Source organism: Gadus macrocephalus, chromosome 4 (assembly GCF_031168955.1).
Source record: "Gadus macrocephalus chromosome 4, ASM3116895v1".
Lineage (NCBI taxonomy): Eukaryota > Metazoa > Chordata > Actinopteri > Gadiformes > Gadidae > Gadus > Gadus macrocephalus.
Window position 1 is genome coordinate 10,001 of NC_082385.1, and position 8,703 is coordinate 18,703.

Below are 8,703 nucleotides of genomic sequence, written 5' to 3' on the forward strand. Positions count from 1 at the left end.
AGTGCCTTCTACTCAACCTAACCCAAAAAAAAAAAAAAATTGGTTTTAAGTTATTTTCTCGGCCTAGGAAGGGGCTAGAAACATAATTCCTGCAGATTCAGGATCGGACCGAGCCCAGCTAAAAAAAGGTAAGAAAAAAAAAAAAAAAAAAAAAAAAAAAACCCTAACCCAAACAATTTGACCCAGTGAATGGGTCATGACATGACTTGAGCCAACACAGACTACCCGATCGACTACCAGACAACTTCACCAAACCAAGTAAGTGCAATAACAACTTCACCAAACCAAGTAAGTGCAATAACCGCCTCTCCATGCATCCCGCCATCTTAAAAAAGAAAAAAAAAGAAAAAAACTAAAAAAAAAAAAAAAAAAAAAAAAATTAAATTTCAAATTTATTTAAAAAAAAAAAAAAAAAAAAAAAAAAAAAAGAAAAAAAAAAAAAAAAAAAAAAAAAAAAAATATAGAAAAAAAAAAAAAAAAAAAAAAAAAAAATATATAGAATTAAAAAAAAATATATACAAAATTTCAATGTCCCCCACCACCACCAAACGACTCAAAATGGCCTAAAACGTGCTCCAATACACTTTCTATGGGGACTCCACACTTTTAACCAATTTTCACAAAATTTTCTGAAATTTTTCTAAGTATTTTTACATTGGAGTCAACGGTAGCTATGTGAAGGAAGTGAGCTACAACTCCAAAACTTCGCACACATGTAGATGGAGCCCAGAAAACCTTCCACACCAAAAAAAAAAAAAAAAAAAAAAAGGTAACACCCCTTTTTCCCGCGTTTAGTGAAAAACTTCAAATGAGATTTTCTATACCAAAACAAGCCACCAGGTGCCCAAAATTTGGCACAAAGGTCCGCCTCATTAATACCTACCAACCATAGGAACCTTGTTCCCACGCCCCTCCCTCAGCTCCCGTGAGGTCGATTAAAGCTGTTTTCCCATGTTAAAAAAAGTTGCCACTAGGGGCGCCAAATTTCTAGGGGATGAAGAGGGGACCAAGGGCTACCACTGGCACTATCCCAAATTCCCACGCCCCTCTTAAAAAAAAAAACGCTTCACTTTGAAGTTTTAAAATTGAAATTGCAGTACCCAAAAAAAACGCCAGGGGCGCCACATTTTTTCAGCAAGTCCGCTGGGCCTAGACCTATCCATGGGTGGTCGCCGAATTCCCACGCCCCTCTGTATGCTCGAACTAGCTCAAAAAAACCGTTTTTCAAAAGTGGTAAGATGCTCTTAACCTAACCCTAACCCTAACCCTAACCCAATGTACAACCATACTATGCCAGATTCTCTATCTTAACCCATACTATCTACTGTTCTAACCTTAACCTAGCAATGCTTACAACGTATTATAACCCAACTGTGTTACTTACCTTAAAACTCTATATATATATAAACATTACAACAGTTATATGGTTTATTAATACCCTTCAAATAAAGTCCAATTGGACCCTTGATTTCACAAATACTGTTAATAATATTACCACGTTTTGAAATGGATATTATTTGTATGTGCTATTGGATTTCAAACCACTAGGAGGCGTTATTCTATTACAATGTTTCATCAAAATGTACGGAGACCATATTGTACTGTTATATTTAAAAATATATACTAATACTCGATCATGTACATTTATATAAATGGACCTTAATTAATACCATTTTTCACCATATGCCTTTTTGAGCGGTTAATTTCCTATTCATTATTATCTGTTATTACACTTGATCTCCGACACCACAGGAAGTTGCATCTTCTTGGAGATCACGTGGACTTGCTATTACCTGTTGCAATGACCTTGTGCTGCCATTCCTGAAGAAGACCCATCTAGGTCGAAACGTCGAATGTATGCTCTTTGTAAAAATATAATAAATATTTTACAATTATAACACAAGGAATCCTATCATCAATTCTGGTAATAGCTAATTTTTATTCGAGGATATAACAACTATTTTATCCTTTTTTCCGCTCCTACAATATGAGCGATAGTGCTAGAACGCGCGATACTGGATGCCGTGGTTTTTTCCATTCGCCACGAGATAGGCCTCATTTTCGTTATATTTATGACCCAATGGCAATGTCCATTGGGTTATGAAGACGATTTAGTCTCACCGCCAAGACACCGATGCCATACCACGACGCGCAAGAACCACCTGCAATGTGGAACCAGCCGGGCCTACTCAGCACCGAGGACCTGGCACTCACCGTCACCACCCAGAGGCTGCAGAAGCTATGAATACCGGGGTCGGGATCGACGGAGGCCCGAAGGTATAATGGACCGTGCATCCCCTCTTCCTCACCGGAGAGATTATCTTCCCAAACTAACCCTAACCCTAACGAGCAAGACCCATTGTAAAGATGTTTAACCTGAAATGGTATTTATATTTTGTAATTGGCCCGGCCTGCCAGACTGGCCACACTCACACTGGCAGATTTGAGCACGGATAGGTGCTAAAACAGCCACGGCCACGGCCAGAAGGCCTAGTGTGAGTGCCCCCTTAGATAATAATCGGTTAAGAACAAGAACACTTTAGAAGAAACCCTTTATTTAAATAAGAAACACTGAACCACACATCTAAAAATACACACACACACACCTAAAAATACACACACACACACACACACACACACACACACACACACACACACACACACACACACACACACACACACACACACTCACTCTCTCAGCTTTTGAGAGAATGGTGGAGAATCACATCTTCTCCACCATTTCGCCAACTTTGCCTCGCTCTCCTCATGCCTCGCCTGCCCCCTGGCACTCTCCTCTTGGAAGGGGTGTCTGGGGTGGTGGAAGAGGTGCCTGGGGTGGAGGAGCATGAGGGAGAGGTGGGGGGGGCTGGTGGCAGTGGACTCAACGAAGTCCTGAAAGAAAACGAATAAGAAGGAATTAGGAATTATATGCCAGAACTGGTTGATATGGCCATATGTTATGTACAATATATAATAGCTATGTACACAATATAGTACTGCCAAAAAATACATTGATTAACCATGTAATATTACTAATATAATATAATATCTTAGTATAATAATACTTATAGAATATTACTAATATAATATATATATGAGTAGGTATATATTACTTATAGATTATTAATAATTAATAACTAATATTACTAATATTACTTTCTATATTAGCTAAGAGTTTATTGTTTACTGTTTACTGTTTTTTGTTTACTTTTTATAGTTAGTTAGTTAAGAGTTTATTGTTTATCTTATCTTATATTATAATTATTGTTTACTGTTAACTTTTTATTTTACTTTTTATAGTTATCTTAGAGTGTATTGTTTATCTTATATTGTATATAATTTAATATTGTGTTGCGTTTCTTTCTGTAAACTACTGGACAATCAATTTCCTTGAGGGAGTCATCCCAAAAGGATCAATAAAGCCTAATCTAATCTAATCTAATCTAATCTAATATATTAGTATAGTAAAGCTTATTTTTAACCTGGAGTCACTAGAACATGGAAGATCTGGATATCATACGACATGATATCCAGCCCGGTCGTATGAGCCCGGTCTGCAGCCCGGTCGATGGCCGGGCTGCAGAGCTCGTGATCGGGCATGCATCCCGGCCGAGAACCGGGGTCGGGCGGCCTGCGCAAGTCGGCCGGGGACTTTCGCGATCTTCCGCGAAAATCGGCCACAGACTTCCGAGAGTCCGCGGCCGGGCTTCGAAGCTCGCGGCCGGGCTGCAGAGTATAATTAATAAAATAATTACTAGTTAATTACAGAGAAAGTACTTACATTTGTGTTTTTCCAATCCTGTCGCATCTTTTTGTCCTCCATCTTGTCTAGGATATTTCTTGATTTTCCGTTTTCTCGCAAGGTATTGTGGGAGCAAGTCACAACTGAAGCGCTTTGAGGGTGCCCATCGAAAATCTCAATTTTGAGGGGATGTTAGCCCTCCCTCCTACCCCTTAAACTACAGTTAAACAGTAATGGGACATTGCTCCACGGTGCGTGCACGCGCAACAGCGAGGGCTAGGGCTGAGATTTTCTTTGGAGCAAAGGAATGAGATTCAACCTTAGTCTTTGTTTCCCGGGTCTTCGTTTGCATGGTGCTGACGCTGCTAATAGCTAGCCCTTAAATGTACATGGTAGCTCAGGCAGACTTAGCTCCGCCCATCTATCAAGCCTTTTGTTCCCCCCTTAATTGGCAGAAACTATAGCAAGAAGAACGACCTCTTAACTGATCACAACACGACAGGTCTAAATCACACTGCAGTAACAGACGGAAAGTTAGAACAAACAATCTTAATTCTAAACACTAGGAATCTTAGTTACCAAACTCACCTACAGCCAGATATGAGACAACCTACTTGTAAGACAAAATGTATTATGCACATGTACATTATTAGTACATGGTATAAAGATAATTATGAGCCTTTGATTGATTGAGACACATTCCTGTTCCCCACTTGTATTGGAGGGAACGGAGATATCTACTTCTGGGCCCCTTGAATCGAGGGACCCGTCCACAGCCCGCTTAAACAGCTGCAATACCAGGCTTGGCCGCTGAGCACTGGTGGATTGCAGAAGTATGCACTGCTCCTGGGGGCCTGTATGGATTCAGCTTTTTTATATAAGTGATTTCCTTTCCTAACAAGGTGACCTGGAAGTACTTGGAGGAAAGGTTATTTGAATTAAAAAATGCTTAGGATAGGAACCTTGTTGCAACCTTTAACCCACCTTTAGCATAGGTTACTCCTGACCAACCTTTACAAAAGGAAAGGAGACATTGGTATCCCATAATCCTTTACGGTGGCCATATTTAAAGCAACAGGACGATAATAATGGATAGGGATACCAATTCCAGAAGCATAATTATTTGAATTTAATGCTTTAGTGCTGTCAGTTAAACGCGTTATTAACGGCGTTAACGCAAACCAATTTTAACGGAGTTTATTATTTTTATTTTTTTCTTTGGCTCAAAACAAAGAAGCAGTAGCCTGACTGCTATGTTCAAGACAGTATGTTTGTATGTTCATCGTTTAATTGCACTATAGGCTTTTTTTTTTTGTATCGTCCTGTTTTGAACAGTATATGCCAATGTTGTTGTTATCAAACAAAAACATTTGCACAAGGCAAGCCGATGCACTTCTCCATGTTGATAAGAGCATTAAAATGAGAAAAATTAATGGGACAACGAAATGAAGGGATATTTAGCATAGAAAAAAATGTACTCGCGATTAATCGTGAGTTAACTATGACATTAATGCGATTAAATATTTTAATCGCTTGACAGCACTAGAATTTAAATTAATTCATTTATTGCAGGTTAGTAAGCACATAATTTACACCATAAGGAACTAAAATGCCAACTTCACATTAAAAAGGCTACTGTGGGCAGTTAATTTCAACATCAACATAAGTTTATCCTCCTTTTTTCACATGTAAATTGGGATTAAAATGGCCTAAAATATTCCCATTGGACAAGTCCGACCTAAAGGCCGATTTAGGGTCGTTTTAGACGCAGAGACGTAAGCACGTAATTTACACAAGGGACTTGTTTTAGACAAGTTTTGATTTACGGTTCCTTTAAGGTTCCTTAAGGATTGCGCGTGTTGCAAGGGGATTCTCCGCCAGAACAGTAGGGGGAGCAACGAACAAATCTGTGGGCGTGGAAGTGGAAATCGCTGGCTTGTTTATATTTATGCACTTCCAGTATTTTCGACGAGAGTAGCAGTAGCTAAGTTTAGGTTAGCGGTCTTTTTCCACACTCTGAACGATGTTAAGGTTGCTGTAAAACCGGAAATGTGAGACTCCTGAAAGGATGTGGTTAGCTGGCCAATCACAGTTTTTGCGAGCTGCGTAGGGCCGTAGTGTTTTAGTCGCATAGTCAGGAATTTTGGGCGACGCACTAAAGCACGTAAGGGGGGATATTTTACCACGCAAGGGGGGGTTATGTATCTTACGTGCTTACGCGTTACGTCTAAAACAGAGCATATATCGGCCTTTATGTATCTTACGTGCTTACGCGTTACGTCTAAAACAGCATATATCGGCCTTAAGTGATTACCACTGTCGGCGACAACCTGATTGAAATCAACGACAAGAACGCATGGATCGAAAGAGCGCTCGTTGTAGTCCAACTTCGGAAAATTTGTTTCACACTAGAGACTCTAGAGGTCGGCAATACCCGCCGTCGCGCAATGACGTCGGTTGGGAATAGTGGAGTCTAATTCATTTTAAACAGTGCAGCCTTTTCCGGTGATCGAAAGGAAGCACCTTTTCATCTCTCCTTGACTCTATGACGGTTTTCCTCGAAGGTTAAGGAAGAGAGGCAGAGAGGTTAGGAGATTTGACTTTCAGAATTGGGCCCCAGAGTCCCTCCCACTTTGTTTTGGACCCCTAACCCCTAACATAACCTTTCACAACATCGGAATACACGAGTAAAACACAATCAAAATAATGTGAATAAAGGCAAAGAAAGAAAGATCAGACCTTGAGAATATTAGTCTGTATTTTTTCCATATATATGGACAGATTTTCCATCAAACCACCTCAGATTACACACCTCAACACACAAGAGCAGGTTCATAGAGATCAAATTACACATATACAACAGTGGTTTGTATTCAACCGACAATCCGCTATATCTTGTAGAAGAATAAGCTTTTGTTTTATGCTTTAGGGTCCTGCTAGCACATGTTGAAGACTGCAAAAAAATATTGTGATATAGCAAAGATTGAATGATACAGCAGCCACTGTCAATCGTCTGCCTGGTCTTCGGCCTTTTTATGAGGTCAAACTTCTCAGCTAATTAACCACATGGTTGAAGAGCTTCTCAACCAATCCGTGCTGAGGTTGCTCTACAGATAGACTAAAAGTTAACCTTGTAATGGTGCCACGACAATAACATTCAGTAAATAGGACAATTTTGTCCTAAAAGCAGTGAATTTTGATTCAGTTACCAGTTTGTGAAAATACACTGAGGAAATCTCAAAGAAATAAATTAGCGGCATTGATGTATAATGTATGAATTTCTAAGCCAGGGAATAGGGGAAGGCAACAAGGGAAAACTGCAAATGATGCTGTCCCAAGTCCTTTAGGAATATTGCACACTACTCTTTTAAGGCCTTTAAGTTGTTTGAATGTAAAAAGTATCAACGGCAGATCATTTAATATCAGCAGTATAGATTCCTATTCAGGTCAAAAGTGCAGAACTCAATATTTATGCTACTTTCATACACAAACGTTTGCAACTTTTCTTTAGAAAAAATAAAAGAAAAAGAAGACATCACGTGCAAACACATTGGTCCAAGGAATTTGGGGTCAGAATGAGAAAGATAACACTAACTTTATATATATATTTTTTCAGTAACATGCACTAAAATCGTTATTCACTGTGAAGAGAGAAGATTCTGAGATGTATTGTTTAAAAAACTATTCATGTGATTCTCGTGCAATGGAATAATAAAATAATTGGACATAATAGAATTTTCTTCACCTATAGAAATCAAGACCAGACTAATTGATTCAATTTAAAATACCTTCCCAAATGTCACTGGATACTCACGAAAAAAGTAATGATTTAAGTTAAAATGTGTATTTATCATTGCTTCACACAATGTGATTGAATGGAATGATATTGTCATCTCCAGAACATTATACGATAAAGAACTCAAAGGAATGATCCTAAATGTAACAATTAGTAGAGTCAGTACATTAGAAAAAACGCCATTTTGTCTTTCTTCCTTCGGGCACTACTGTGAAACACTGTATACTGTGATATGTATACCCCCCCATCAGCAGGAGCTCTACCACAGGATCTCTCACCTTTACCATACTGCACCCACATCCATAATGAGTCCTTTAGTTTTAGCTGGCACCACGTGCAAAAGGTCTTGTGATCCCACTACCTTCAAATAATTTGCCTCACATACATATACAAGTTTTATGATAAGAACCGCAGCCCATAAAAATGTGAGAGGAAAGCCAGCAATGTGATATGGACCTCGCTCTCAACATGTGGATTGAATGAGGAACTGCTGAAGGACTGCTCTCCCTCCGTGGAACAGGAAGGATTCAACTGAACTCTCAAAGACTATGAGGAGGGTACGGACGATAAATACTCTGAAGGCCTCTCCCTAATTTACCCAAAGACGAACAAACATCCAACAGAAGACAGTGTCCAAGGTGCCTCTCAGGGGCGTCCAAGGGGCCTCTCAGGGGCGTCCAAGGGGCCTCTCAGGGGCGTCCAAGGGGCCTCTCAGGGGCGTCCAAGGGGCCTCTCAGGGGCGTCCCGGGCTGGCCAGTGCTACATCTTTGGCTCCTAGCCACTGTACCCAAACGTGAGTTCCCTTGGTTTGTATAGCTTGTGGGATTACCAGGTTGGTCCCCAATGTATCCAAATGACAACGTACAAGAAACCCGTACAAAGAGAAATCGGCGAGGGTGTCAAACTCTTTTCTAACCCAGAGAAATCCGGAATGGTGGATTGCATTTCGATATACATCTAAAGAAATCGAATCAACCTCAACTTTTTGACATTCGTAGAAAGGCTTCAAGTACAAAACCGTAGGAAAACCCCATCAGTGATGAGAATGCGACAATAGGATTTACACAACCCAATTTTTTTACAACCATTGAAATAGCAGTGGAATTTGTGCAAGGTTACCAGTGCGGCCAAGTTTTCAAATGGGGGAAAATCACAAACAAAGTTG

The 8,703-nt window shown here is 39.8% G+C and overlaps 1 long non-coding RNA gene across 1 annotated transcript; it reads left to right on the forward strand.

Annotated features, from left to right (window-relative positions):
• Positions 1–7,992: 7,992 nt before the first annotated feature.
• LOC132455551 (uncharacterized) lies at positions 7,993–8,492 on the forward strand. The gene is made up of 2 exons (XR_009525285.1): positions 7,993–8,176; positions 8,265–8,492. It is a non-coding gene; the product is annotated as an uncharacterized LOC132455551 (long non-coding RNA).
• Positions 8,493–8,703: the final 211 nt, after the last annotated feature.